Genomic DNA, 6,000 nt, shown 5'->3' with positions numbered 1-6,000 from the left:
GCCTCTAATTGGGTGCTTTAAACCACGGTCAAGGCCGCCACTGTTCAACCAACGTGATTCGCAAATTTCTCGCAGCAAGTTCAGCGAGGGCATGAATTGCAAAAGCACAAGTTACTGTATACAAACGTGTCAATTCCGTGTTAGAATACATTTTCTTCCTCGGTTCTTACTAATTTTTTTTTTCAGTAAAGGGATATCCGAACTTAATAACTGAGTCATTTTCAACCACGGTATATTTCAGCTCCCATAGTCTAATTTCGATGATGTGTGAAACAATGCCATGTTGCAGGTACAGAAACAAGGGTATACGTAAAACAGTCAGTTAAATTACCATAAACTGTAATAAAATAACGGGTAGAAACCCGGCGTTTCGGGCTCAACGCCAGCACGGAATAGCGCAGATAACAGATAATTACAAAACATTCATTACTGCTGAAATAGAAGGTTACTGTCATTCCACCAATTTTTTTTAGATTAGTAGTTGAATTAACAAATATAGGGATTTTTTTAGACGGGACTAATAAGCTCCAATTTTAAAAAGTGACAGAAGTACAGTAATTGTCGTTTCTTCCTTTTCATGGTAATTTATTGGAGCGTTATATATATATATATATATATATATATATATATATATATATATATATATATATATATATATATATATATATATATATATATATATATATATATATATATATACAGTATATGTCTCTTATTGCAGTCAATTGTCAATACGCCATCTTGAAATGACCAATTGTGAGTTTTTGACCTGGGAAAGGACGTTTCTCCATCTAGCTTTATTTATTTCCTTCGAAATCGAATATATATCTATTTAATGCTTTGACTTTCAGGATGAAGAATAAGTGACTTCCTACGCTGTCAAGCAACTGCCAAGAAACGCAGATGACGTCTTACCGAAATATGACCATTTATCGTAAGTTTGCTTTGTAACTCTGTTAGAGGTGCAACAGATTAACAATGTCTGCGATATTACCATTCACTGACACGTTCAAATTCGTTTGATGTAGGTCTAGACCTATGTCCAGGCTAGGTTAAATTGTTTGTCCGTTATTAAACTGAGCTAGAATTAAAAGATGACGGTGTTTTGACCTATGTCGCCACTTGATCTATAGGGGTTATTTATCGTTAACAGGACAAGCGGGGCACTAGGCTGGGCAGAGTGGTCACATTTGGTAGGCTAGAACTAAGTAAGGTAGAACTGTAGGGTAGCTCCGCGTCGCCGACGGCACTGTAACTTGACTTTTTCTACAGTTTTTTGGTTGCTAATTATGAATTTACCTTTAATTTTTGGCGCTCGAGTGTAATTAACCTGTAATTAACCCCAGAAGTCCATCCAACAAGGGGTTTCCATACGCGATCTTCCCAAGACAGAGCACGGATACGTCTGTTTCGAATGGTTCACATCCCGTCCGGCAAGTGCAATAACTTGTTAACGTATGGGTACCCAACCCCCCCGGGCCAGTACTAAACACGGCGAAGGGACATTCCATTTGGCCAACAACAAACAGGTGCACCGCCAGTATCAGAACCCCTAAAATGTAGAAAAAGCCAGTTGAAAAGGTAAAAACAGGTGCGGAGCTAATGTATAGATTTACCGTCTGCGGAGCTATCACTTCGAAATACCTCACATTTTTGTAATTTGACAGTTGGTCTAAAGCACAGCTATCCGTGACATAGGGTAGGTGTATTGCCTAGGCCAAGGTGGGGATACAGTGAAGCCTGTTCTTGCCAATTAATGGTGTTAGGTCCGGTGTTAAAACTGAAGGCGACTACTGCAGCCTGGTTCCCACCAGTCACTCACTGGAGTACTTACCGCTGTTTTTGTATGTGTTTGTTCATAGTAATATATTGTGGTAAAAGTATAGAACAGCTCCGCACAGACTGTTACCTTGGAAATTGATTTTTCCTATACTTTTAGTGTTGTTGATGAAGGAGGTGGTGTTGTTTATTGTCTGTCATTAATTATCACCTCATACCTAGGCTATCTCTATCCAGCATGGTTGGGGACCCTTTGGGAATGCAGGTTTGGGTGGGGGAAATTGCTGGGAGAAAGACCGTTTTGTTCATTCGACACCTGTCAGATATATATATAAGCTGTATTCTCCGAAGTCGACAAATTCAAAACTTTTAGGCGCTGCGCGATGAGCCAGGTAGTTATACCCATTCCGCCGCTGGAGGGAGAATCAGAGACTCTTCCATTTTCTATTCAGATTTTCTCTGTCGCTTGTACTGTCAACATCTGTTTTCAGTACTCTAATCTTTGAGTTTAAATAAACTTCGTTATTTTCCACTTAAGTATTCTATTTGACTTTTGGTTTTGTCTTTGGATTGTGGATTGGCATACGCTTTTTTTTTGTGGAATTTGCTTTTTGATTGCTCTTTGGATGATGTCTGGATCTGGATTATGCTAGCTTCAGAGTATGTTGTGTGAATGATTTTTAGGTGAGGCTACCCGTTTTAGGTAGATCCTCACAATACATGCATGAGTGTAGGGGCTTTGCTGATAAAATGATCGCTTTGCTTTGCCTCCCACCTGCTAATTTATTAGTTCAGGATTTCATTCTCGCACTAATAATGCTCCTTTTGCATCTGGAAGATGGCTAACAAAAATATTATCTATTGCGAAGGTGCATAGTTTGAGCGGTCAAGCGATAAAAGAAGAAACAATAATGTAACGCTGGGTCAATCAAAAGTGCGCCATCGTGAAAAACAGGACTAAATAAATGGCGGGGATATGAATAAAGGATATTTTATTTATGGACAATAAAGTTTTCGGTAACTATTGTTGATGTTTTTGTACAACAAAATCAAACCTAGTTCTTACTTATGGAACACCTGAAAAGTTAGGTTTTCTTTTTTGGAGATCTGTCTCATTCGACTAGCAGCGGGACTCATTCGAAGTAGGTGGTGATTTCACTTTCTCAATGCGTCTTGAGCTGCCTCACCTTTCCAGCCTGTTATTGGTAAAAATGAAACAAGCCTTATACGCAATCATCGAGTTCAAATTTGTTTATTTGTTATCGCCTCAAATCACGTTAAAGATCTTATTTACTCTTATTGATTTCAGCCAATAACAAACGTTTTTGTATCCAAACATTAGTTTTTAGAAGACGGGTGCTGAGGAGATAATCTACAACTGCCATAATTTAGTTAAAATGCTATGAGGAAATAGGTTTTATCTGTAACGGCTGTGTCAATTTATACTGTTTTCATTGTAAATCTACGGTTCCAATAGACTAGCGTTTAAAGGTATGGAGCCAAATTCTGGTACTCGATTATTTTTGGGTAATAGGCAGAGTATCATGGTGGTGCATATCCCTTGAATGCTCATCCAGGTGCAGATATATTCAGTGACAGGTAAGGTCAGAAAAGTAAGGTTTTAACACAATATATGACGATGCAATAACTGAGTCATATAGTGCATTTGTATACATTTCTGTCAAGCATGCTTCGTTTCCATTTCAAGTGTTTTTATGTACAGTATTCTTCAGTGTTCTGTATACTGCTGTTTGAGTGTTTATAATTTAGGTTTTCGCCATGTTTTTACTAATTTGTCTCCCCACCAACCCCCTCCCAAGGAGGTCACAGAATCTATGGGAGGGGTGGTGGGGATAATATTCATTTCTTTGATGCTCAAAATCGTCATAATACGCTCCTATATTTTATGTTGAAAGCAATGATGTCCATAAATACAAATAATACCCAATAAAGAGTTATGCATGCTGGACAAAATCAACTTACTTATGGTTATTAAAAATGTAGGTTAGTTTTGGAGATAGTTTACGAAACAGCGGAACTAGATGAGTGGCCTGGGCAAATGGCTGCCTCTGGTAAAAAAGTAAACAAGCTTTGCGAGTTCAAAGTATACGGAAGCGTTAAGATCTCACTGGGTATCAAACATTAGTTTTAGTCCAGGGTGAGGAGATAACCTACGGCTGGTTTTATCTTGCGTGACTGATATATCATATCTACCGGCCCCTAACGTGGGAGCCAAATTCGCTATAACTAGTGCTCGGTAGGCTAGCGGGAGTTAAGACTTCCCAAATAAGTAGCCTGCTCTCAATATATTGACTGGGCGCTTTCTGACGCTGCCGTGCAAGCAGCTCGCTGGATCGCCAGCGTGGCGTTCTGCTCGGGCAGCTATCCTGGGCGGCTTCTGGACCTGCCAGCAGGGCGCTTCCCTGCCAGCCGTCGCTGCGGTGCAGGGCGGCTGGGCCATCGGACCGCCAGCTTCCTGGGCGCTTCGTGGTCAGGCTCTTCTCTCGCTGCCGTGCAGGAGGGCGCTCGGCTGGACCGCCATCGTGACGCTCCATGGCAGCTATCCTGGGCGCTTCTGTAGCTGCTCGTCAGGGCGCTCTCTCGCTGCCGTGCAGGGCGGCCGGATGGACTCTCGGGAGGCGCCTCTGGTTGCTCGGCGACGCTTCAGAGCAATCAAAGTCTGCGGCGTGCCCCATCTGCGTGTTGGACTGCAAGGCCTTACGCTCCCAAGGCTTTGGGGCGTTTCTCCCATTGAAGAGGAGAAGTCTCTTGTGAGTCGGAGCCTGCAGTCCTTGAGCAGCCTCCCCTTCCCTCGTCTACGGACTGCTGGTGTTAGCCGGTTTTTCTTAAGGACTTGTTTGGCTACAAGTTTCAAACCCTCAGGCCCCTCTCTCTCCTCACGCGGCTGTTTGCCCGTCCTGAAGCGAGAGGCGCCGGGGTTTTGTCAAGATGACTTCGTCTCTGGCGACGAAGAAGGCCTTCAAGAAGGTTAACACCTGGATGGAGGAAGGAAAGACCAAGGCAAGACTTCTTGCCTGCCTCCGTCCAAGCTGAGCGGCAAGGCAGGTATGTGGTAAGAACCCGGGAGGCGTGCGGCTCAGGGGTTTCGCGCCGTTGTCCAGGAGACCCTAGCTTGAAAGCAGTGAAGCGGCGCTAGAAAGTCCCTCTGTCGGCTGCCAAGTGTCTGGACTATGTGGAAGCGGATCACCATTTGAAAGGACTGTTTCGAACCATGGAGGTCTTCAATTTCCTGGACTGGTGTTTGGGGGCTCTGAGCGTCAGGATTAGGAGTCCCGACTCGATCTGCCTGGGGAGCTGTCCAGCGTGTTGAACTGCATGGACAAGGCAGTCAGGGATGGCTCAGAGGAACTGGCTTCCCACTTTGTACGCGGGCCTCTTGAAGAAGAGGCCTTTTACTGTAACTTTACCCAGCCTATGGCCCTACCAGCCAACGGCCATGCGTTGAAAGCACCGCTTCTCATGCGATCAGCGAAGTTAAGCAAACGTTAGGTCTGGTCAGTACTTGGATGGGTGACCGCCTAGGGAACACCAGATGCCGTTGGCGTCATACTTTGCAAAAGTCAGTTTCTCCGTCATGAGGAGGGCTTTGCTGTTCTCCCCGTTTTCGAGCCATCTCTTCCCCAGTCCTTGTTCAAGGATCTCTCCTCCAGCTTGAAGGAGGCCACTCAAGACCTCTTGGCCCACTCGTCAAACGCCCGGCAGTCCCTTTGATGTCGTTGTCGGTCAGACCTCCAGGAAGTAGAAGCCCTTTCATGGAGGAGCTTTCCTCGAGATCTTCTCCCGGTGGGATCTTTTCAGAGGCGGAGCCCGCCTAAAATCTTGGGGCAGGAAGTGATTTGCAGCGCCTCAGACACCTGTAGGAGCCAGGCTTCTTTCTTTACGAGGAGCCTGGAGAGCAAGAGGCAGACACCTGGTCCCTGAAGTTATCGAGAGGATACAAGATCCCCTACCGACTCACCACTTCTGTGCACGTGCCCAAGGATCTGTCGTCCTCATTCCATCAAGAGAAGCAACAGATCCTTTTAGAGCTATTAGAGCAAATGCTAGAAAGAGCTGTGGAGCAAGTCCTGGAGCTGGACTCCCCAGGATTCTACAACCGACTGTTCTAGTTCCGAAGCAGTCGGGGAGGATTGAGACCAGTCCTGATGTCAGTAAGACTGAACCGTTCATGGTGAAGGAGAAGTTCCACGATGAGACGTC

At 44.5% G+C, this 6,000-nt stretch overlaps 1 protein-coding gene and 1 pseudogene across 8 annotated transcripts in view; both read left to right on the top strand.

Annotated features, from left to right (window-relative positions):
- The first annotated feature begins 717 nt into the window (after positions 1 to 717).
- The window catches only part of LOC136838617 (ethanolamine-phosphate phospho-lyase-like), a 156,235-nt gene continuing 150,952 nt past the window's right edge, over positions 718 to 6,000 (top strand). For 2 of the 8 annotated variants that reach the window (XR_010853063.1, XM_067103907.1), the window contains exon 1: positions 758 to 934. The gene's annotated coding sequence lies outside the window, so the exon portion shown is untranslated. The other 6 variants (XR_010853057.1, XM_067103888.1, XR_010853055.1 and 3 more) reach the window with 6 other exon arrangements.
- On the top strand, positions 5,227 to 5,344 carry LOC136841927 (5S ribosomal RNA; annotated as a pseudogene).

Source organism: Macrobrachium rosenbergii, chromosome 1 (genome assembly GCF_040412425.1).
Source record: "Macrobrachium rosenbergii isolate ZJJX-2024 chromosome 1, ASM4041242v1, whole genome shotgun sequence".
In the NCBI taxonomy this organism is placed as follows: Eukaryota; Metazoa; Arthropoda; class Malacostraca; order Decapoda; family Palaemonidae; genus Macrobrachium; species Macrobrachium rosenbergii.
Note: the sequence above shows the minus strand (reverse complement) of the source record. Positions and strands in the feature narration are given on the sequence as shown.